General features: G+C 43.6%; 1 long non-coding RNA gene across 1 annotated transcript; it reads right to left on the bottom strand.

The window, feature by feature from the left end:
- Positions 1-19501: 19501 nt before the first annotated feature.
- Positions 19502-23713, bottom strand: LOC148702564 (uncharacterized). The gene is made up of 3 exons (XR_015969027.1): positions 23477-23713; positions 20031-20163; positions 19502-19818 (listed from the first exon to the last, which is right to left on the bottom strand). It is a non-coding gene; the product is annotated as an uncharacterized LOC148702564 (long non-coding RNA).
- Positions 23714-24086: the final 373 nt, after the last annotated feature.

The raw sequence follows: 24086 nt of genomic DNA, 5'->3' as shown, positions 1-24086 counted from the left end.
TGTGAAATGAAATTCACAGAATGAAATTCAATGGTTGAATAATGAGGAACCCCTTAGGGCTCTACTGGTGGTACACGCGGAGATTTTCAGAGCTCCAGCTCCGCGGAATGGGAGTCCCATCTAGAGACTCCAATTGATAAGTTCCGGGTCGGCGAATGCGCGTGACTCGGTATGGTCCTTCCCAATTCGGGGCCAGCTTCCCTCGCTCAGTTGGTCGGGAGGTTTCAGCTCTTCTTAGGACAAGGTCCCCTGGTCTGAAAGATTTGACTTTGACCCTGGCGTTGTAGTACTGAGCTGTCTTTTGCTGGTACCTCGCCATACGCACTCGGGCGACCTCCCTTGTTTCCTCGATCAGGTCGAGGTTGCCTCTGAGCTGCGAAGAGTTGGAGCTGGCATCGTGGTGCTCGACTCTTGGAGAGGGGAGCCCAATCTCTAGTGGAATGACGGCCTCCGTCCCATATGTTAGGTTGAAGGGAGTCTCGCCGGTGGGGACGCGGAACGTAGTCCGGTAAGCCCACAGGACATTGTATAGGTCTTCGACCCATTGTCCTTTGGATTTGTCAAGCCTGGTTTTGAGACCCTGCAAAATAGTACGATTTGTTACCTCGGTTTCTCCGTTCGTTTGAGGGTGCGCGACCGAGGTGAAGCGATGGTCAATGCCAAGCTCGGAGCAGAACTCTCTAAAATAGATGTTGTCGAACTGGCGACCGTTGTCAGAGATAAGGATGCGGGGAAGCCCGAATCTGCAAATGATGGACTTCCAGACGAAATCCCGCATCTTCTGCTCGGTGATCCGGGCGAGGGGCTCGGCTTCTACCCACTTTGTGAAGTAGTCGATGGAGACGACCAGGAACTTCCTTTGCCCGGTGGCCAGTGGAAATGGCCCTAGAATGTCAATTCCCCACTGGGCAAAGGGCCAAGGGGAGCTGATAGAAGTCAAAGGAGCCGAGGGCCGGCGCTGAACATTGGCGTTCCTTTGGCACCGGTCGCATCTTTGGACGAAATCCATAGCATCCTTCTGGAGTGTCGGCCAATAATATCCTTGGCGCAGAATTTTATGGGCCAATGCTCGCCCTCCCAGATGGTTTCCACAAATCCCCTCGTGGACTTCGCGCAGGGCATAATTAGCTTCCGTTGGGCGAAGGCATCTGAGGAGGGGAGAGGTGAAGGATCTCCGATAGAGCTTTCCCTCGTATAGTATGTATCGGGTGGCGAGGCGCTTGATTCGGCGAGCCTCTCGTTCATCAGCGGGGAGGGTTTCGTCTTGCAGATAGCTGATGAGTTCATCCATCCAGCTTGGCTCGAGCTCGGTGCAGAGGGTCTGCTCGGGCTCGTCTGTGCTGGGCTTTTGGAGATATTCCAGTACTGCCTCTTTGGGAAGCTCGCTCATGCGAGAGGACGCCAGCTTTGATAGCTGGTCGGCCCTGAGATTCACCGACCTGGCAATATGTTGAATGTGGAAAGAGTCCAAGGTCGAGGCGAGATCCCGTACCTTCTGGAGATACTTCTGCATGGTCGGATCTCTGGCTTCGAAGTCGCCCACAATTTGGTTGACGACGAGCTGAGAATCACTGAAGGCCTTCAAGTCCTTCACTCCTAGCTCTTTGGCTAGCTTAAGCCTGGCGACGAGCGCTTCATACTCCGCCATGTTATTGGAAGCAGAAAACTCGAGGCGCAGGGCCTGCTCGGCGACCACCCCCTCCGGGCTGGTGAGAATAAATCCTGCTCCGCTACCCTCCGAGTTTGAAGAGCCATCGACATGTAGAGTCCATGTCAAACTCGGGGTCTGCTCCAGCGGTGGCTCAGGTTCAGGTTCGACCTCATCCGGTATGGTGCACTCGACTATAAAGTCTGCGAGTGCTTGTGCTTTGATCGCCGGTCTGGGCCGGTACTCGATGTCGAATTCCCCGAGCTCAATGGCCCATTTAGTGATCCGACCCGCACGATCTGATCTCTGCAGGATCTGCTTGACCGGCTGGTCAATCAGCACAGCCACTGTATGAGCTTGGAAGTAGGGTCGGAGCCTCCGAGCCGAGATGACCAAAGCATAGGCGGTCTTCTCAAGCTTGGAGTATCGGGTCTCAGCGTCCCTTAAGACCCGGCTGGTGTAATACACTGGTTTCTGAAGTTTCTCCTCCTCTCGGACCAGGACCGAGCTTACTGCTACAGGGGAGACAGCTAGATACAAGTAGAGGAGCTCACCCTGTTGAGGCTTCGTGAGCAGGGGAGGGGAAGCCAGCAGGTGCTTGAGCTCTTCAAAAGATTGCTGGCACTCGTCCGACCACAAAAAGTTCTTCGGCTTCTTGAGGGCTGCAAAGAATGGAAGGCAGCGCTCGGCCGAGCGGGAGATAAATCTCCCGAGGGCTGCCACTCGGCCCGTGAGCCGCTGTACCTCCTTGACCGTCCTGGGAGGCGTCATCCCTTGGAGGGCTCGGATCTTCTCTGGATTGGCCTCAATTCCTCGTTGTGTAATGATGAAGCCGAGGAATTTGCCGGAGGTGACCCCGAATGCACATTTAGCTGGGTTGAGCTTCATCTGGTACTTTCGGAGTGTGGAGAATGCTTCATTGAGGTCGGCTATGTGGTCTTGCGCCGCCTTGCTTTTCACCAGCATGTCATCCACGTAGACCTCCATGTTTCGGCCTATTTGGTCTTTGAAGATCCGGCTGACCAGCCTTTGATAAGTTGCCCCGGCATTTTTTAGACCGAACGGCATCACTTTGTAGCAGTAGGTTCTCCCGTCGGTGATGAAGGCTGTCTTTTCCTCATCTTCTGGCGCCATGCGGATCTGGTTGTATCCGGAAAAGGCGTCCATGAATGCCAGCAGCTCGTGACCCGAGGTGGAGTCCACGAGCTGGTCGATGCTGGGAAGTGGAAAGCTGTCCTTCGGGCAGGCTTTATTCAGGTCGGTGTAGTCCACGCACATACGCCACTTTCCGCTAGCTTTCTTGACGAGGACCACATTGGCGAGCCATACCGGGTAGGATATCTCCCGGATGAAGCCGGCTTCAAGGAGCTTGCCGACCTCCTCGGCTGCTGCTCGTTGTCGTTCAGGGGCGACGCCTCGCTTCTTTTGTCGCACGGGCTTGCAGGTCGGCTTCACCTGAAGCCGGTGGACCGTGACCTCCGGATCTATCCCCGGCATGTCTGCAGGCGACCATGCGAAGACATCCATATTGTCCCGTAGGAAGTTGACGAGGCGACTCCTCTCGTGTTCGCCAAGGCCAGAGCCGACCTGCACGGTTAGCTCGGGAAAGTTCTCTCATAAGGGAACTTGAATTAACAACTCACCAGGCTCTACCCGCTCTTTCTGGGGGTTGACCCGTGCCTCCATAACTTCAGTTAAGGGCTGGTCAGTCGTTGGGGCAGGCACCTCGGCTGGTCGTCTTGCCTCGTGGGTCGTTAGGTAGCATCGCCTTGCCACCATTTGGTCCCCTCGGACTTCACCGACTCCCTAGCTGGTGGGGAATCGCATCAGCAGGTGGTGAGTCGAGACCACTGCTCGGAGGGCGTTGAGTCCTGGCCTTCCGAGGATGGCGTTGTAAACCGAGGGCAGGCGTATTACAAGGAAGCTCATACCCACGGTACTTTCACGTGGGGCGAGCCCGGCTGTGACCAGAAGGTCGATCTCGCCCTCTACTGGAACTGAATCCCCAGTGAATCCAACTAGCGGAGCATTCATCCTCCGTAGCTGTTCTTTTGTCATCCCCATTTTACAATAAGCACCAAAATACAAAACATTCGCCGAGCTTCCATTATCAACCAGGATGCGTTTTACATCAAATTTATTTATGATCATGGAGATGACCATGGCATCATCATGGGGAGTTTCGACTCCCTCTAGATCGTTATCTGAGAAGGAGATGGCTTCAGAGGTGCGCGGGCGCTTCGAGGAGGCTTCTTCCCCTGAGGCTTCCCCAGCCGAGGTCCCGCCTCGGATAGTGTTGATGACGCCGGCGATGGGCCTGTTGGCATTTGAACCTTCAGGCTGTGCTGCTCCTTCGGCTGGCTTCTTCCCTTCACGCCGGCCTTGCACAAACCGATCGAGCACCCCTCGGCGAATGAGTGCTTCGATCTCATTTCGGAGCTGATAACAATCCTCGGTATCATGGCCGTGATCCCGGTGGAAACGGCAATACTTCCGGAGATCACGCCGGATTCTGGTGTCCGGCTTCGGAGGTGGGAGCCGGATGCAATCCCGACTCTCAATCTCCATGAGGATTTCAGCCCGAGGAGCATTGAGGGGAGTATACTTTTCATACCTCCCTTCGGGTGCACGGGCCTGCAGTGGAAACCTCGGGCGGAGTGGTGACCTCTGCTGTGGCGGTCCTCTCAACCGGGGTGGACTCTTCGGGCGGGGCGGATTCTTAGCTCGTCGCGGAGACGGGCTTCTGGGCTGGCCGCGCTCCTCGCGACGTCTCTTCTTGGGGTTTTGCTCGGTCCCGCCCCGCCTAACCGCCACGGCCTCTTCTGCCTTGGCATACTTCCGCGCCCGAGCGAACATCTTAGTGAGGTCCGCAGGGAAATTCTTCTCGATCGAGAAGAGGAATCTGTAGGACCGGGCTCCAGTCTTTAGTGCTGACATTGCGATGGACTGGTCAAGCTCCCGGACCTCCCATGTTGCGGCGGTGAATCGGTCCAAGTACTCTTTGAAGGATTCTCCCTCCTTTTGTTTAATGTCTAGGAGGGAGTCGGATGTCCGCCGCTGGGTTGGCTGGCAGCAAAGTTGCCAGCAAATTGTCTGCCAAGCTGCTCAAAGGAAGAGACAGTACTCGGCTTCAGCCCGGTAAACCAAAGCCGGGCTGGTCCTCGGAGTGTCGCCGGGAAAGCTTTGCACATCATGGCCTCCGAGGCTCCTTGTAGGGCCATTAAGACCCGGTAACTCTCCAGGTGGTCAAGGGGATCAGCCTTGCCGTTGTAGGGCTCCACCTGGGGCATCTTGAACCGTAGCGGAATCGGTTCATCTTCAATCTCCGGGGAGAAGGGCGACTTCGTAGTAAACTCAAAGTCGTCATCACGCCCTGATTTCCTGCCATGGAGTGCCTGGATTTGGCGCTCCAGCTTCTCGACCTTCTTGTCGAGTTCATCATTCTGGAGGATCGCTGCAGCGGTTCGTTCGAGCGCAGGTTGCCCTGGAACCGAATCAGCTTCTGAAGGCTGTGGCCAGCCTCCGTAGCCTCTGGCTGGGTGCTCTCTCCAGAGGGAGGCCTGGACTTGGGAGTCCTGACCTCGAAGGGGAAGTCCGCTTGTAGGAGGCTCCGGTTGAGCTGGAGCCGGAGGAGGCGGTGCCGTTGGGATGCCCTTGGGTTGCAAGCTTTGGACAGCGGTAGCCAAGGCTTGTACTTGTTGCACCAGGGCATCAAACTGCTCCGGCCGAACTTGAGGGGTTGACTCGGCCGGAGGTGGTGAGTTCCGGACGGAATGCTCAGGACTGGGTGGAGGACATCGAGAGGCGTTGGAAGCCCCTTTGCTTCTTAGCTTCATGGCAGCGAACTCGGGCCCTTCCTCTAGCGCCAACTGTTGCTGGAAATTGGACCCGGGGGCTGCCGCGAAGCCGGGGAAGGAGGAGCTCTGCTGCCGGAAGGGTGGTGGTCGGCGGCGCGCCGATTGGTGACGTCCTCCTGGAGGGGTGTAAGTCCTGCAAAAAGCCGGTGGCCGGGCTCCCCGGCGCCGGCCCTCCGATGCTTAAGTCAGAGGGGGGCAGATATGTGGAGAGAGCAAGGAAGAGAGTATCTGGAGAAGACAGCAGGAATATTTGGATAAGATGAAGAAGATGAAGAGGATGATGTCCTCCCTTGTGTCTGTGCTGTTTGCTTCTTTTTATCCGGTCCAGGAGGGTTCTGTCCCCGGCCCCCTCCTTTTCCCCCCAGGTTTCCTTTTATAGAAGGATTTTTGTTACCTGGGAGGTGACAGGAGGTTTGTCCTCTTTCGTAATAATTGGGCACGATTTGGCCCATTAATGGCGTAGTAGAGAACGGGACCGAATCGGACCGGAATCAGGGAGTTGTCACGGTCGATCGGACCTGTTGGAGTGGTTGAACCGCCGGCTGTGGTGGGCCTGGGGTCCGTAGATGGTAAGTGCATTTATTACCGAATGAACCGGCGGTCAGGGAGAGCCATACGCTCTGATGGTTCAGTGATCCGGAGATCGTCTTGGGCCGTGCTCATTAAATGACTGAGTGCATCGGAGACTTGAGGGAGTCTCATGCATTAATGGCAGGTCGTGCCGAATACCTGCGGAGATCTTATGCCTTGATGGCTGGGAGATAGTGGCAGGTTGTAGTAGAGTCGCGTGTATAGCCGCCAGGCCTTTCGAGAAAGTTAGGCGGGGAGGAGTATTAGTGAAGGCATCGGCTCGGCAAGGGTGCCGAGCCGAGCCGGTCGCCCATAGGGGCGCCCTGTGGCGGGGTTGCTTCGAATACTCCTGGTCGGCGCCCTTTGGGCGAACACCTTCTAGCCGAGCGCCTCTATTTGGCGCTATCTCTAGTCAGCGCTTTCTAGTTGAGCGCTTCTCTGGTCGGCGTCCGCTGGTCGGCTGTTCCTATCCGAGCATCTCTACTTGGTTATTTTGATTGGGCGCCTCTTGGCGCTCTCTCTGGTCGGCGCCCTTTAGTCGAGCGTCTTCTTGGTCGGCATTCTTTGGCCGAGCGCCTTTCCGGTCGGCGCTCTCTAGCCGAGCGCCTCCGTGGCGGTATGACTTGGGATTTTTCCCCCAACAGTTTGCTTCTTTATTTCTCTTTGATTTACTCACAAATGACGAACATCAAAACCTACTCGCAACCAATCCAAAATTAAGGTTCTTCCCCTCTTTTTCGCCAGAATCACAGATTCAAGAATCAAGAACTGGTTACAAGTTCAGAGGCTTCTTTCTTTCGCTCTATTAATCGACACCCTCGATCTTGATAACAGAGGGAAGGGGGAGAAGAAAGGAACCTGATGAGGAGGACGTCGTCGTCAGAAGAGGAGCGATCATCGTCGGCTTCTTTGATCTAAAGCTCAAGCTCTCTGATCCGCTCCATCTGAAGCCTCTCACGCTCCAGAATCCCCTCAACGCTCTCCTCTTCCGTCGCTCTCCCCCGCTTCTACCGCGAGTGCCGAGGGATCGGTGCTTTCGCCGCTCCCAGTTTGATATCTCCTGCTTCATTTTTTCTCCCTTGGCTGGACGCGACGCGCGGGGGTTATAACCCGAAAACCCTCTCTTACGGTGAAAATAGCAGGTTTTCGGATCTTAATCCGACCCGGTAAGATATTCCTTTTCCGCTCGAGTGAGAGAAATTTATCTCATAAAAAAATGTTGGATAAAAAATAGGTAAGGATGTCCATCATCCTGAAGGGTGATTCAGCCACCGACATCAGTTGGATCCGGGGAGTCCAAGGGGTGGCGGTAGTGACCATCCCTTGCTCCATGATATTTGGGCTAAGGCGAGGGATAGATGGGCCTTTCAGGCCAATCATATTTACCGTGAAGGTAATGGTGCTGCGGATTGGGTAGCTGCGTATGTAGCTTGTTACTCCGGAGGCACCTTGTGGATTGGTGATGGGGAGTTGCCCTTGGCGCTTCGAGGTATCTTATTTTTTGATTTTATTGGGTATATCCGTTCCCGTTAGGTATGATCCACCAGCATTAGCAATAATAATAATAATAATAATAATAATAATAATAATAATAATAATAATAGGTAAGGATGTATACCTGCCTGCCAGCAAATTTTACTTTGTTCGAGCCAAATTATTGGGCTGAATTTATTAATGTTTTGAACATCTTTCACTCAATCCCGCCAACTGATAAGAAGTCTGCTCCCAAGGAATGGCCCTTCCGAAACCCATACAAGATAAGTGTGTCCTCACCATAAATCCAAGTTTTGATACACTATTTTTGGTCAGATTATTGAATATTGTAGCCTTACCCTTCCTTCTATTTCTCTCTCTCTTACATCCACCATTGCAGGATTATAAGATTTTCAAGAAGCAATATTTTTTCACAACATCCGACGGTCTCCTAAGGAGTCATATCTTTCCAAGTCTAGCAAACATTTTTGGAAACTTGTGAAGCAAGATCTTCTCACATAAGAAAGAAAAAAAAAACTAAAAAGAAAGGATGGCCAAGGACAGTATTTTAGCAACTGAATTAGCTTTTTGAGGATGTTGAAATTTGAAGGATCATCAACCAATCGAGATCTCTTCAACTGTTCTTCAATAACATCAAGCTTCTTTGAAATTCTTGGGGTTTTTATTGCTAGATAACATAGATTCCACGTCAAAACAAGCCTTACATGTTAATTTGACTTGCGAAGAAACTAACTATTTTTTTCCTAGCTGGCTAAGCCACCAATAATTCACTTAACAGGTGCAATGCTGCCTTTTGGATATGACATATATTATTTTGTTTAGACCGTATTATTGCTATTTATTTTGTTCCGACAAAGTTACCATGTTTACACGCATGCAAGAAAACGACCTTAAAAAAGTGTTCGCATATGTTCTTATCAATAAAGCAATGAGAAGTGTGACGTGTCTGGTGCTTTTGATTAGAATAGTTTGTCAGTATTTAATAGTTTTGTGCAAAAAAGGCTCATACTTTTTTTCTATCAGATATAATAATTATTGTGGTCAAAAGGATAAGCTCATGTGGCAATATGTTAAGAATCTCTCCGGCCTGATTCTAGAACACACCTTTGCATTTCTCGACATCAATATTTTATATTAATAGTAAAAGATTTGAAGTTGAGCAACCAAAGGGGATGTTTGTAACTCGGATGGTTTTGGTCACGCTATATGCTGCTGGGGGATGGCGGACTGGGTTGGCATTTATAATGGGACGTGGCTTCCTACAAACCTCTCAAGCCACATCTTCTTCTGCTTCTTCCAAATAAAAAAGATCATACGGCTGGCACACGCAAGCTCATACGTTCACATTCTGAGTGCATGGCTCGTCAGGTCGTCGTCCTTGTGTGTCGTGACAGTGATGGAGATTGGGTTCAAAATTCTATGCGTGGAGATAACCCAATCGAGCAAATTGGATGGAAATTTGTTTTGCTCCCTCCGTGGTTTTTTATTTTATTTTTGTCGAGAGAAGTCGCATTACGATCTCGTGGTGGAAACCGAAAAGCCAAGTTTTTCTCGACTTTGTTCATTGGAGCTGGCTCCTAGCCGGTTTTGTCGGTTTCTTTAGATCCTTTTCCAGCTAGAAAGCATCAATAGCTCGGCTCATATAATATTTAGCCTAATAATCAAAATGTTATCGCAACAAAATCTCACACACTAAAAAATGCTTATGAAGTTAGCAGTTTTATAATTTCATGCAAAACTAACTTTTCCTTGGCATGGGTCTATTCCAATCATCAAATGGGCGCATGAAGTTGTTTGTAATTGCTCCATTGGAGGCCAGCCTAGTGGCATTTCAAATTGAGTCAGCCCCCATGCAAAAAAGCGTGAAGAGGAGTCCAATTTTGGCTGAATGGTAATAGGATTCAAGAATTTCTACCACAATAAGAACTAATGGATGAAGCAAATTGAAATCCATCTTATAAATAATCACTTACATATGATTTTTATAAACACAGATCTTAGAATTCATTATGCGTGCCGACATTCTACATCTTATTCTCGCTACATAGCATGACCAAACCAACCGTCTTGAAGAGAGGGTGTTGAGGTCCAGCCACATAAATTTTTGTTTTTGTGAAAGAGAAAAATGATGGATTGAGTTAAAATGCCAAATCACACAAATGAAGGTTTTGATGTCATTATGTCATTTTAATTTTTTTTGTTGCTTTGTTTATAGGTAATAATCTTGAAATAAATCTTCTTAAAAAGTCCTAGAGCTTAAGCCTTATGAACGGTGGGGAGTGTGTTTGGACGGATGGCTTCTTTATTTCAATAAATCTTTTTGTACATGATTTGTCAAAATCGTACGAAATTCATCTCTTAGCATTATGATCTACCCGGAGAAGTTTTGATAAAAAGTATTGTAAGATCTACCTCATGCGTTATACAAAGTAGTATCCATGATGGGTTTCACATAAGATTCATCAACCTTTATATGTGATGTATGTGTGAACCCCAAAATGTTAAGTGAATGATTATGATTAAATCATTCGGTGTACACTTGCATCACATGTGTCATGATCAGCATGCTTATGTCTATCAGTTATTCATTTCATATATTCCTTTATGTTTATATGTTCCAAAAGTTTGCATTGACTCACCATTAAAATATATCTAGAGGTTATCATATAGCAAGATCCTAATTACATGTACATTGGATCAATTTATTAGCATTCATCATTTAGAGACTTCAGCCTAGCACCAACACCCTAGCACAAAGATACACTTCTATTCAAACTTTTGCAATTGCAAGTCTAATTATGAACTCACTAACTTGAATCATTTTTTATCACTACGAGTTGAACTTTTGAAATTGCAAGTCCAGCTTGAGACTCGCTGTTCCAAATTATTTTTCTTATTATCCATGCTCCAATCTGCTCTAATCCAACAAATTGGTTGGTTGATTATCTTTTTACATTACACATTTACCGAATTTCATGCTCATCTTTGACTAGTGCTATAGGGTGCTGCTTAATCACACAAAAGCTTCTCGCACGTGGCATGAGAGATTTGATGTGATTCATAAGAAGAGATTTAGTGCAATATATACGTGACTGGTCGGAAAACGATATGCGAAGCTATCACAATATCCAAATAGAAGATTTTAGTGCAAATCATTAGCGGATTCACAAATTTTTGCTTGCAATTCTCCTCTTAGGAAGCCAACAAAGCTGCAAATAGCCCCATGGAAGACATCATATGGAGAACTATTTTTGCTTTATTGTTTGGAGCATAACGCCTCTAACTTTATAGGATGTATTTAGGAGAGACTCTCTCTTCTTATCTACTTCAGTTTATCAAGTACAATCTCTGATCCTGCTTTAACAATTTCTGACCCTAAGATAGCCATTCCAAATGAGCTATAAGTCGGATGGAGCCATGACTTGGCCTTATAGCTTGCCCATGTTACATAAATCTTGTCGGCCTAGGTTTGAGATGGAGTATTGTCATTATATTTTAGATCATTTAGGCCCCAATTAGCTTGAAAAAAGTTGGTCGATAAATCTGACAAAAGTTAGGACTGAGTTCGATATGGATCGCAGATGGGCGGGGGCTGCAGCTGGCTAATATGAATATGTGCAATTTGTGTTGAATCTCTAGCTTTCCGATGGCTAGTGTCCCTTGCTCTTTCCATGACATGTCATGTCGATGCTTTTGTAAATGCTAGTGTGCTTGGAGAGAAGTTGGCAATTATTCTGAGAGGTGCTCGGCAACATCTATAAGGATACAGACTAGGTCCTGCTCCCCTCAATTGGTATGCCGATTAGGGTGCATCAATGATCTCTACATGTACCAAAGCACATGGGTGCAAGGAGTGAGGAACCAAGGACATCATGATTTCATCTATCTTCTCCCTCTTCCCTGCCTTATTAGATATCCATGCATGGGAACCTAGGTCTTATTAATCATGTTCATGCGCAAATCTGATACATCATGAAGTTTTATTGGCTTCATTGCTAAACAGTCTATTTGCAACCTTTGTTGACATGAAAGAGTAGTAGAAGATTGGGTATCAGCTTGTCTGTAAACGATATACAGTTACATAGCTACTCGAACTCAGTCCCAAGGCCCAAAAGTTTAAATTGGCCATCCTTTTCTTCTAACGGATAGTTGGGTCAGTCCAGCCACAGAGATCTTATGAGCATACTAATTAGTGCCTTCAGTTAGGTATCTTACGAATGCCCGAAAAGAAAATTAGGTATCTTAGTATAATCACATATAATTTGTTTCAATTATATGCTGCAATCAAGTGTAGTATAACCAAATCCACATTATCCTATGAACATTTTTTTCCGTCGGTCTACATTATCCTCGTTCAACAATATCTTCTATTGAGATTGCTAAAATATGGGCACAGTATGTTGATCGGTTCACACTAAATACACAATGACAACGAGTGGTCCCGAGCAACAATTAAGATGGAAGCCAACAGTCCAAAAGTACAATGTGACACCATATTTTGACATGGGGCTGAGTAACGAGAGCACTCCAAGGCTCCCTCAGTACTCCCAAACCTCTAGCCTCAATGAAGTCAAGATCTAATGTCATGCAAATGCTACAAACTCCAATAGATCTTGCAAGCATGTCCGCAATTAGCACCTTCAACCAAGTATCCTGTGATAATCGCACGCACTATGCTATGCCTCATTTACATATTACACCGCAAGCGGTACGACCAGAACCACATGATCCAATGAGCTCATTTCTTTTCCTGCGATGATGATAGCCAGCACTATTGGTCCCTAAATACACTAGCATTGCAGCCCGGTAAGACACAAATTACTTTCACAGAGGCAGGCTATTGCAATGTTGCTATTCCCGGAGAGTACCAATAGTGTCGCTTCCCACAAAAATAGTGCGAGCCTTCATGGACGTATATCCAAGTGATTGCACCAACGCTGTTTTAACGCTTGGACATCCCTTCTATCTCCAGCTCTGGCAGTTTGCGAGGTCTCCAAAGGAAAAGGGATTCAAGATTGTCTCCCTCGTGCCGTGACGATAACGATCCCAAGGATAGGAAGGTATTGTTTGGATTTCTTAATCCTGTATAAGTACCCAAGATCCATCCAGTGAATAACCGCTGTAGGACTAAATACATGCCCACACGGGTCCTTACATACTCTTCCCGTTTAAGCCCTGACGTCCTCATCAGATTAAGGGTTCAAATCCATTCAAATCTAATCACAAATACCATAATTGACCCATGGTCAGCCTCAATAGACCCGTGCTGTAGTGTCTCCTAGTCGATATAGGCTATAAGCCTGGTCCGCTTTGATAACATTTATAACAATACATGACCTCATCCAAAAAGACTAGCCGGAAGGTATTATTTGGTTTGGGGACGATCATCCCCTCATCCGAGAGTCTCGCAGGATGACTCAGATGATGGTTGACTTTCAGGCGATACATGTATTCAGGGAGGCGAACCGAACAGCAGACTGGATCGCCTCCTTTGTCGCCCGGCATTCTGGTGATTTGCTTTGGACGTCTGTATCAGACGTCCCTCCACTGTTGTACTTTTTTACTTTTCTATGATCTAGAGGGCTGTACTCACGTTCGATCTATATGAGATGAGTAGCCGCTTTTACCAAAAAAAAAAAAGCAAGGAGAAGAAGAAGATCCTGCTTGATTTAGTATCTGCCCCGTTAATTTCGCTCGAAGAGTAGTTGTGGGAATGGAAAAAGGCCGCCACCAAAAATGGGCACCAGAAGGTTTGTACATCATTATGGTGTAACGAGGAAGCTTCGTGTTGTGTTATGCAGTAACAGAGCAGGGAGAATAAACAAACTATCAGTCCCAGCGTCATGAATGAATCCCAAAGAATAAAGTAAACAAAAATGTTCAAGAAAAACCATCACGTTCAAGGCCCCAAAGAGTAGACAAATGTTCAAGGCCCCAAAGAGTAGACAAATGTTCAAGGCCCCAAAAAACAAAAATGTTCAAGGAAAACCATCACGTTTAAGGCCCCAAAGAGTAGACAAATGTTCAAAGCCCCAAAAAATAAAAATGTTTAAGGAAAACCATCACGTTCAAGGCCCCAAAAAACAAAAATGTTAAGGAAAACCATCACGTTTAAGGCCCCAAAGAGTAGACAAATGTTCAAGGCCCCAAAAAACAAAAATGTACAAGGAAAACCATCACGTTCAAAGCCCCAAAAAATAAAAATGTTCAAGAAAAACCATCACGTTCAAGGCCCTAAAGAGTAGACAAATGTTCAAGGCCCCAAAAAACAAAAATGTTCAAGGAAAACCATCACGTTTAAGGCTCCAAAGAGTAGACAAATGTTCAAGGCCCCAAAAAACAAAAATGTTCAAGAAAAACCATCACGTTCAAGGCCCCAAAGAGTAGACAAATGTTCAAGGCCCCAAAAAACAAAAATGTTCAAGGAAAACCATCACGTTCAAGGCTCCAAAAAACAAAAATGGTCAAGAAAAACCATCACGTTCAAGGCCTCAAAAAACAAAAATGTTCAAGAAAAACCATCACGTTTAAGGCCCCAAAGAGTAGACAAATGTTCAAGGCCCCAAAAAACAAAAATGTTCAAGGAAAACCATCACGTTCAAGGCCCCAAAAAACAAAAATGTTCAAGGAAAACCATCACGTTCAAGGCCCCAAAAAACAAAAATGTTTAAGAAAAACCATCACGTTCAAGGCCACAAAGAGTAGACAAATGTTCAAGGCCCCAAAAAACAAAAATGTTCAAGGAAAACCATCACGTTCAAGGCCCCAAAAAACAAAAATGGTTAAGGAAAACCATCACGTTCAAGGCCTCAAAATACAAAAATGTTCAAGAAAAACTATCACGTTTAAGGCCCCAAAGAGTAGACAAATGTTCAAGGCCCCAAAAAACAAAAATGTTCAAGGAAAACCATCATGTTCAAGGCCCCAAAAAACAAAAATGTTCAAGAAAAACCATCACGTTCAAGGCCCCAAAGAGTAGACAAATGTTCAAGGCCCCAAAAAACAAAAATGTTCAAGGAAAACCATCACGTTCAAGGCCCCAAAAAACAAAAATGGTTAAGGAAAACCATCACGTTCAAGGCCTCAAAAAACAAAAATGTTCAAGAAAAACCATCACGTTTAAGGCCCCAAAGAGTAGACAAATGTTCAAGGCCCCAAAAAACAAAAATGTTCAAGGAAAACCATCACGTTCAAGGTCCCAAAAAACAAAAATGTTCAAGGAAAACTATCACGTTCAAGGCCCCAAAAAACAATAATGTTCAAGGAAAACCATCACGTTCAAGGCACCAAAGAGTAGACAAATGTTCAAAGCCCCAAAAAACAAAAATGTTCAAGGAAAACCATCACGTTCAAGGCCCCAAAGAGTAGACAAATGTTCAAGGCCCCAAAAAATAAAAATGTTCAAGAAAAACTATCATGTTTAAGAAAAACCATCACGTTCAAGGCCCCAAAGAATAAACAAATATTCCCGTCTCCCCTATCCTAGGGAAAATGAAGCTCATTAAATCCTGGTGGCAGCAACACTTCCTCCACCCCAGAACACTTCCTCAACAAACATGTCAGTGGCAGCTCCTCCTACCCAAACCAGCATGAACCTCCTCCCGCCTCCTCCTGCACTCCAAACGGCCTTGCCACCTCCACCTCCTCCTGCCCAAACCGGTATGAACCTCCTCCCACCTCCTCCTGCCCAGACAATCCTCCTTGAAATGACCTTGCCACCAATACTCCAGATGTGCCTCTCTGGAGCAACCTTAGTGCCTGCCGAATCCAAGTCCCACAAGCTGGCTTTCAAGTTGTACGCTCTAGCCAGCCTCATCAATTTCACCCTCGTTATGGTTCTCATAGTCCATCTCATGCAACTTTTGATCGGCACCATGAGACCACTCACGAAGCGCATCATGTGGGTTACACTGGCGGTCTCATACTTCACCTTTGCCTTTGGGACCGGTCTCAATTTGATGGCTTGATCACCAAGTTCTACAATCATTATGCACGTGGTGTCCCTTTTCAATAAATAAGAGCATATGATGTGCACCGTTATATCCTCCAGCATGCTCACGTGGTGTTTTTTTTGTTAGGAAAGATCCCTTCACTAGATGAAAACTTTCCTATCTTTGTGTGAGTAGAATGAGAATACCACAATAATTAATCAATGTAAGAACTACCAAAAAAATCAAACCACAAGAAAGCGACAAGAATTTTTAGGTGGAAAACCCTCCAATATGAGGGAAAAAAACCACCGGACCTAAGTCCACCACAAACCTCCACTATCAACAATAATGGGCTTACAAAGTATCTTCTCTAGGCTAAGCTAGAAGATCACATACATCAAGGATCTCTTCCTTGGATCACAAACAAAGAGTTTATATAAAAAGAGTTTAGGCTCCAATAATAAAATGAGAACAATCTCACTGAGTGTAGGTTTGCACAAGGTTCTTCTTCCTCTTGAGATGCCTTGAATAAGATCTTCACCTCCTCTTTGAGATGGATTCCACAAGTACTTCTCCCAAGACGGCTACCCTTTTTTTTTCTTCTCATCCACCCTCTAATAGAATAATAAACCCTAACCCCTCTTTTCCCTCTTTTTGTTTCCTTTTTTTTCTCTCTTTTTTTTCTTTATTTAAATTGATGGGTCCCACCTCACATAAGGTGGGACTCGACCAACAATTCTCCCCCTCCCACCTTATGTGAGAGGCTCCACCAAGCTTATCTTAAGCATACAAATATCATGCTTCTTCTTAGGCAAAATTTTAGTCATCATATCCGACCCATTCTCATCGGTATGGATTTTCTCTAGATGCAAAAGCTTTTCTTCCAACACATCCCGAATCCAATGATACCTCACATCAATATGCTTCGACCTTGAATGAAAGCTAGGATTCTTGCTAAGATGAATGACACTCTGATTATCACAATAGAGAGTATACTTTTCTTGTTTCAACCCAATTCTTGGAGGAATCTTTTCATCCACAATATTTCCTTACATGCCTCTGTCACCGTAATATATTCGGCCTCTGTAGTGGACAAAGCAACACATTTCTGTAATTTGGACTGCCATAAAACAGCTCCCCCTGCAAAAGTCATCATGTATCCCGATGTAGACTTTCGAGTATCAATATCACCAGCCATATCTGCATCCGTGAATCCTTCTAGCATAGTTTTTCCATTTCCAAAGCATAAGCAAGCTTTGGAAGTACCTCTAAGATATCTAAGTATCCATTTGACTGCATCCCAATGTTCTTTGCCAGGATTCGAGAGAAATCTGCTCACAACACCAACTGCATAAGCTATGTCTGGTCTTGTACACACCATGGCATACATCAAACTTCCTACTGCTGAAGCATAGGGAATCTTTTGCATCTCCTCTTTCTCCCTTTCGCTTGTAGGACTTTGCTTGTTTGTGAGTTTGAAATGATTTGCAAGTGGAGAGGAAATCGGTTTAGCTTTTTCCATATTAAACCGCTCAAGCATCCTTTCAATATACCTTTCTTGTGATAGCCAAAGCTTCTTGATCTTCCTATCACGAGAAATTCTCATGCCAAGCATTTGCTTTACGGGCCCCATATCTTTCATGGCAAAAACCATAACCCCTCTTTTCCCTCTTTTTGTTTCCTTTTTTTTTCTCTCTCTTTTTTTTCTTTATTTAAATTGATGGGTCCCACCTCACATAAGGTGGGACTCGGCCAATATTTTTCTATATTATTGTCCCTATGTCACCGCACCATTGTTTGTATTAGTTCTATTTTGAATTGATCACTATAGTCGAGCTTGTGTCTGCTATTATGTATCATGTAAAAGTTTTTATCCAATTTGCTCTTATATGGGTGCTTTGATTTGGGCATTATGGTGCAAAACGAAAAATATTATCAAGAATATGTTTATTAAATAATTTGGTTCATATTTTTCTTGTCCTTCTTGTTAGATCCATCGAGATCATCGGTCAACTTTTTTAGATAATGTGAAATTTTTTTATTTGGAGGCCATATTGAATTTTCCTACCTGTCTTTTGTTTGGATATTAAATTTTGATTAAATTATCAAATCAAAAAGATTTGTTCTCTTCTTTTGTGTCGGAAGTTTGTTAAAACATTTGTTGAGTTAAGTACCTAAAAGAGGGCCAAAACAACTTCTACTGGGTACCAAAGGAAGGATTAATCCATGGTGTCTACGAAAATTCTAATCTCATTGCAAGATTAAGAACTGGATAATTAAAAATTTTGTCTTTTAATTTTTGGATTAAAACAATGAGTCTAATTTTGAGAAGGCCTGAATCATCTCTCCTCTCTATGATCAAATCTATATTTCTACTCGATCTTGGACTTCAATTTAGCTTTTGGTAGATCAACCGAGTAAAAAAATTTATTCGGCTTGAGTCAAAACCCCTTCACCACCTAACTTTGTTAAAATCTTCTGCGTGCAATTTTATGCTTTGATTTTAATTTTGGTGCATTAACCTCCAATCCAATTTCATGCTGTTTTGCCATGAATCTGTGGGGTAAAAGGATAGAAACAGGTTTTGAAATTGATGGAAAAAACAAGAAGACAAATTTCGATGTGTTTATCACTGGCCATAGGGTCATCGACGGGTCAGACAGGCCGACGCTCGTCGCTACAACCCCTTCTTTTGCGCTTTTGATCGGAACAAGAGAGGAAAAAATGGGATGGGAGAACATTTGCGATTCTTAGTTATGGCCAAAACCCCATCAAAAGACCTGCTATTGGAAATAGCAATCACTCAAACTCATACGCCAATAGCTGTGCCTCCGGATGCTCCTCACCCAATCCAAAGAAATGCCCTCTTGATAATAGGATGGCCTCGCCTCTTATCCACCAATATTGGGCCTCTCATAAGCCAATAAAAAGGCTAGCAATCAGAGTAGGTCTCCAACCGCTCTTATAGTGTTTGACAAGCGCATCCTTTTTCTCCTTTTATATTTAAAATAATATATAAAAAATTCTAAACTATTTAAAAAATTTTAATTTTCTTCTAAATTCAATTCAGTACAATCAGATCATCGAACTTTTAAATTCGCTCAATTCAAAACTAAGCTATGAATTCTGTCTAGCTGCAGTGACGGAATTGTCACATGATGTTCTATAAGTAATTATCCTCTTCTACCATATAAGCTGGTCAGAATTCATAACCAAGATCCGAATTGAACGAATTTAAAAGTTCTATGACCTGATTGCACTAAGTTAAAGTTCAAGAGAAAATTGAAAACCTCAAATAATTTATAATTTTTTGCATGATTATTCCTCTATTTTTAAGGTAACACAAAATAAATTTTAATGAAAAAAACAAAAGTTCCAATCTCGATTTTTTTTGCAACTAAAAATTCTTTTTTTTTTCTTTATTTTTTTCTAAATTTCTCTGCTCTGATCTTTGTTCCCTATTCAGAATATAAGTCAAATCAAATAGTAATTTATTTAAAGATATCCGATACAGAATAAAAATATTTTAGTTTGAATCAGCTCAAACAATAATAAAAGCAGCAGGTCCATTTTTGACTATGTTTATAGAGAGACTCTTCGTCTTGGAGGGGGTTCGGAATTTGGTGAGATATTTAGACCCTATTGATCGTTACCGTGTTCTTATGAGGGTGGGGGAACAACAGCAAGGAAGCTGATTTCTCAAAATATTAAAAACTCAACCCAAAATCTCTCTGAATGATAAAACAGGCCTCAGACTGCCCGAAGCCAAGCTCTGAAATGCCAACTTCCAATTGATTTCCAAGGTTTAGTCTACAAATCCGCATGTAACAAAGCACATAGATACCTGTAAGCATTCAGAAAGAATTCCTGAACCTAAGAATGCTGAAACTTTCACCTGCTGGCATCAATAAGCTCCTAGCCGTTTCACAAATGGAGAACAGTTCCCATCCAACATGATCGAGGTGTTCAAATGTTAGGAACTGCCTATTTGGCTTAAAAAGGAAAACCAAATCTCTAACGAGCTTATCATTACAACAAAAAGTACTATTGGGTTCTGATATCACAATGCATTCAGACACATAACGCATTTTCATCAGAAGTTGATATGCAGCAAGCACTCCTGACATGTGCACCTAAAACACCATGCTTGAATAAGCATATATCCTGTTCTTGGTAATTAAAATGCACTTACATACAGATTACATTTGGCTAGAAAGAAAGGAACAAAAAAACTTTCCTTTATTCCTTGTTTCAGTTCTCATTATGGATCATCATTGATCTGTAACTACGGATCCCCCAGGTGATCGTCCATGCACACCTGCAATTTAAATGGAGAATGTGCCCCAACTACATATAAGAACATTCATCTTACAACGACAACCAAATGCATCGTACCACTCATTCAACAGCAAAGTCACACAAAGATTACCGCATTCCTGACAATCTAATCAATATATCTATGGCAGACATGCAGTATATAACCAGAAAAGCAATTTTACTATTATATACTATCATCAAATCTCCTCTTACCAAGTGGAAGAAACTTTTCCATGAGACTGTTGAAACCAGCCTCCACAAAGCAATCATTGACACCTGAGGTTGTGCAGCTTGAACATCGAGTGACAGCAGTACCCAATATTTAAGAAAAAATGCCCGAGGGGTCCTATAAGATAGTTTCCAGAACTCAAACACTTGCTATGCTTTCATAAATATGAATAGACCAAAACAAAGGAAAGATAAATCAAGATTACGACTGGAAAAAGGCTGGGGAAAAAAACAAGGTAGATGTTCACCTTCTTAGTCAGTATATAATAAACAGCTCTTTTATTAGCCAACCCTCCAGGTTAATGACTGGGGTAGTTATTATTATTTGAATTGTTATTAGCTCGAGACTTTGTATCTAGACTGATAAAGATGTAAGATAGCTTTAATAGCATTACCAATTGCCAGTTGGTATAAACAAAGTACTTTAAGAATAGTACACGGTAACACATCTAAAAATGTCTTTAAGGTTATATCCTTTAAACCTTAAGTATGTTTCAACAAAGTACATATGCATAGCATGTGCCTACATTGCTTGATACTGCACTTAACAAGAATCTACTTCTAAATGATCTCCGGTAAACATGCGGTCAACCATCAACATCTCCATAGAGGGTACTTCGAAAAGCATTGATCAGAGCAATTCATCTTGACATCAGCTAGACTCATGTCCAGCCTATACAAAGTTCTGTCTAACAAGCCCCAGGGATGAATGTTTAGCACTAAAATGCAAGTTATATAAAGTAATTGATTTGTATCGTTGTATTCATTAAACCTTGCATCATTTAAGACAAATTAATAAACCAAGTGAAATTGTTTGGCTGAACAAGTTTATGTCATTTTTTCAGATGCTTTTGATTAAGCCAATTTCATGGTTTATGTTGTCATTAATATTGGAAATTATGTAGCTGATCTTATAATAGGTCTAGTGGAAGCATCTTAATGGATGATATTTGAATTTCCAAGTAAACTGAACCTAGTTTTCTTTCTATAGAGAGAGAGAGATTCCCTTTGTCAAAGTTGTTGTGACATTCATCTTTTTCCTTGACCAATATGATGCATATTGCATGTGACTGTTGGAAGGAAAACTATGATTATGTGTCAGGGCATGTTAGCAGATGGAGTGACTGAATTCTGAGAAATATAATGCCACTAGAAAGCTAGCCTTTGACGAGCAAGACATGGTATTTTGATAAGTAATTAAGGCAGAATTTACGTTCAAGATAAAACATTGGCAAATTCAAGATTGCACTGCCATCCAAAAATGACAGCCTATCATGAGTATACTCAACCTCTGTTACGTGACAGCAACTGTAAAGTCTCTGAGTCCCTTCCCATCCCATCCCCCACAGAAAAAAAAAATATTTGAGCTTAATTATTGGATAATTACTGCCAAGATATGCGACAAAGCCAAACATGTATTGAAGGTAAAGCCACCAGATGGACCTGCTGCTCCATCGTCATAGCCAGTTCCATGCGTAAGACAGATAGCAAATATTCTTGATCAGACACAGATGGAATAATAAATAGTATGACGTGCAACTAGTCAGAAACTATATGACACTGGTTCATTTCTTTCTACTTTAAAACAAAATTTAAGAAAAGATGCATCAGCTAATATGCATGACTATCTTCTATTTCTCCTGATGGATTTGAAAGAATTGAGGGACATAATTCTGGCAAAAAGTACTATTAAAAAGCTGTTATACCAGGAAGAACTATGGAAGAGACAAAGACAGGTACCAATAAAATAAAATAACTATCCAAAACTTCACAGGATAAAGTTTGGACGAGTAATAATTAGAGTGGACTGGGACATGCAAACCAGAAAACCAGAAAACATCAGCTTACACATACTGCTGGCAAAGTGAAGTCTTGACTAGAAACTGCATTGAAAGACCAATGATACGGAGCATGTCTTTACCAAGTAACTAGGGGATAGTCCCATAAAATAATTCAATATACGCCAAGTCAAACACAAGCCTGTTGGGCCTAGTTCAACTGCCATGTGGGACAGGACAAAACATCAGGTAATTCATGAAGCATTTTAAAATTACTGCTGTTCTTATCCAAATACCTAGTGGAAGTAGTAGAGCATATGAAATAGAGAATGTTAATGTTCAGTGCTCGGGATTATGTTTAAGGGTGTGCAGTAAATGATCCCACTATATTTAAGGGTGCTCAAGATTATATAACATTTCACATAGCAGCCTCTTGTTGTTATTATCATCCTTTTTAATAGAACATTGGGTTTTATGAATGTATGCACTCAAGGATTTTAACCCAGCCAGAAGGCCAAGAGTTCTGGTCCAAACATCCATCTCTTCCTACCGTTCTAGCATTAGTTTGAATTCAAAAAGGGCAGCAAGCCATGGCAACGTGCAAATATTGCTGGCTGTGCACTGCATGCAAGAAGAGACTCAATTTTTTGAGAGAATTGGAATGTCTAACATATAATAAAGCATAAACTCGAATGGAGAGTAGATTGAAACTATGTATGTGCATGAGGCTCTAGCCACCATGACGTCTGGAAGGGGGTTAGGTGCATGGAGCCTTATCCTTGCATGCAGAGAAGTCATTTCCTTGTTTCAGACTCATCACCCAAGTTACAATAGAGTAACTATACTGTTGCGCCAAAAAGACCATGCACAAGAGACATACGTGAAATCTATTGTTTCTGCCCTATATATCTTTTTTCTTTTTTCTAACACTTATATGAAATGTATATGTAGGAGTATTCATGTGATTACAAATACAAAGCTGTAAAGCAATGGGCTGCAAATTTGATGTTTTTCTTAGCCTCTCCAAAGTGGGAAGACTCATTGGCCAAGTGTCAATCCAGCATGAAAAAAATTGTTCTAAAATGACTTTCTTTCGGGGTGTAGACATATTTTCTTCCATTGTCTTCTGCCTCTACATAATTCTCACAAAATAAAGACTCATACTGAACACATGCCGTACCTGTTTTACACCCTAGAAAATACTAAAACACTATACTGGTTATGCAATTTCCACCTTCAGACGCATCTAACTAACGATTCGAATATGAGTTTAAAAGATAATGTCAAATAATATCTCTTTACCTCAATGACTCTTGAAAAAACAAGGTAACGAACGAAGACTTTGGGTACACCGTCCAGATATCCATCCATTCCGTTTATTATGCTAGAATCGTGAAACCTAAGCGGTAGAAAACCAAAAAAAAAAAGAATTTTAAGACATCTACAGTTTGTTTCTTTATTTCTCTTTGATTTACTCACAAATGATGAACATCAAAACCTACTCGCAACCAATCCAAAATTAAGGTTCTTCCCCTCTTTTTCGCCAGAATCAAGAATCAAGAACTGGTTACAAGTTCAAAGGCTTCCTTCTTTCGCTCTATTAATCGAAACCCTCGATCTTGATAACAGAGGGAAAGGGGAGAAGAAAGGAACCTGACGAGGACGTCGTCGTCGTCGGAAGAGGAGCGATCATCGTCGGCTTCTTTGATCTAAAGCTCAAGCTCTCTGATCTGCTCCATCTGAAGCCTCTCACGCTCCAGAATCCCCTCGACGCTCTCCTCTTCCGTCGCTCTCCCACGCTTCTACCGCGAGTGCCGAGGGATCGGTGCTTTCGCCGCTCCCAGTTTCCAGTTTGATATCTCCTGTTTTATTTTTTCTCCTTTGGCTGGACGCGACGCGTGGGGGTTATAACCCGAAAACCCTCTCTTACGGTGAAAATAGCAGGTTTTCGGATCTTAATCCGACCCGGTAAGATGTTCTTTTTCCGCTCGAGTGAGAGAAATTTATCTCATGAAAAAATGTTGGATAAAAAATAGGTAAGGGTGTATACCTGCCTGCCAGCAAATTTTACTTTCTTCGGGCCAAATTATTGGGCTGAATTTATTAATGTTTTGAACACCGTTCACTCAATCCAGCCAACTGATAAGAAGTCTACTCCCAAGGAATGGCCCTTCCCAAACGCATACAAGATAAGTAAGATAAGTATGTCCTCACCATAAATCCAAGTTTTGATACACTCTTTTTGGTCGGATTATTGAATATT

This window comes from Phoenix dactylifera, chromosome 9 (assembly GCF_051530095.1).
Source record: "Phoenix dactylifera cultivar Ajwa chromosome 9, Ajwa_hap1_PhDact_Kaust_v1.1, whole genome shotgun sequence".
In the NCBI taxonomy this organism is placed as follows: Eukaryota; Viridiplantae; Streptophyta; class Magnoliopsida; order Arecales; family Arecaceae; genus Phoenix; species Phoenix dactylifera.
Note: the sequence above shows the minus strand (reverse complement) of the source record. Positions and strands in the feature narration are given on the sequence as shown.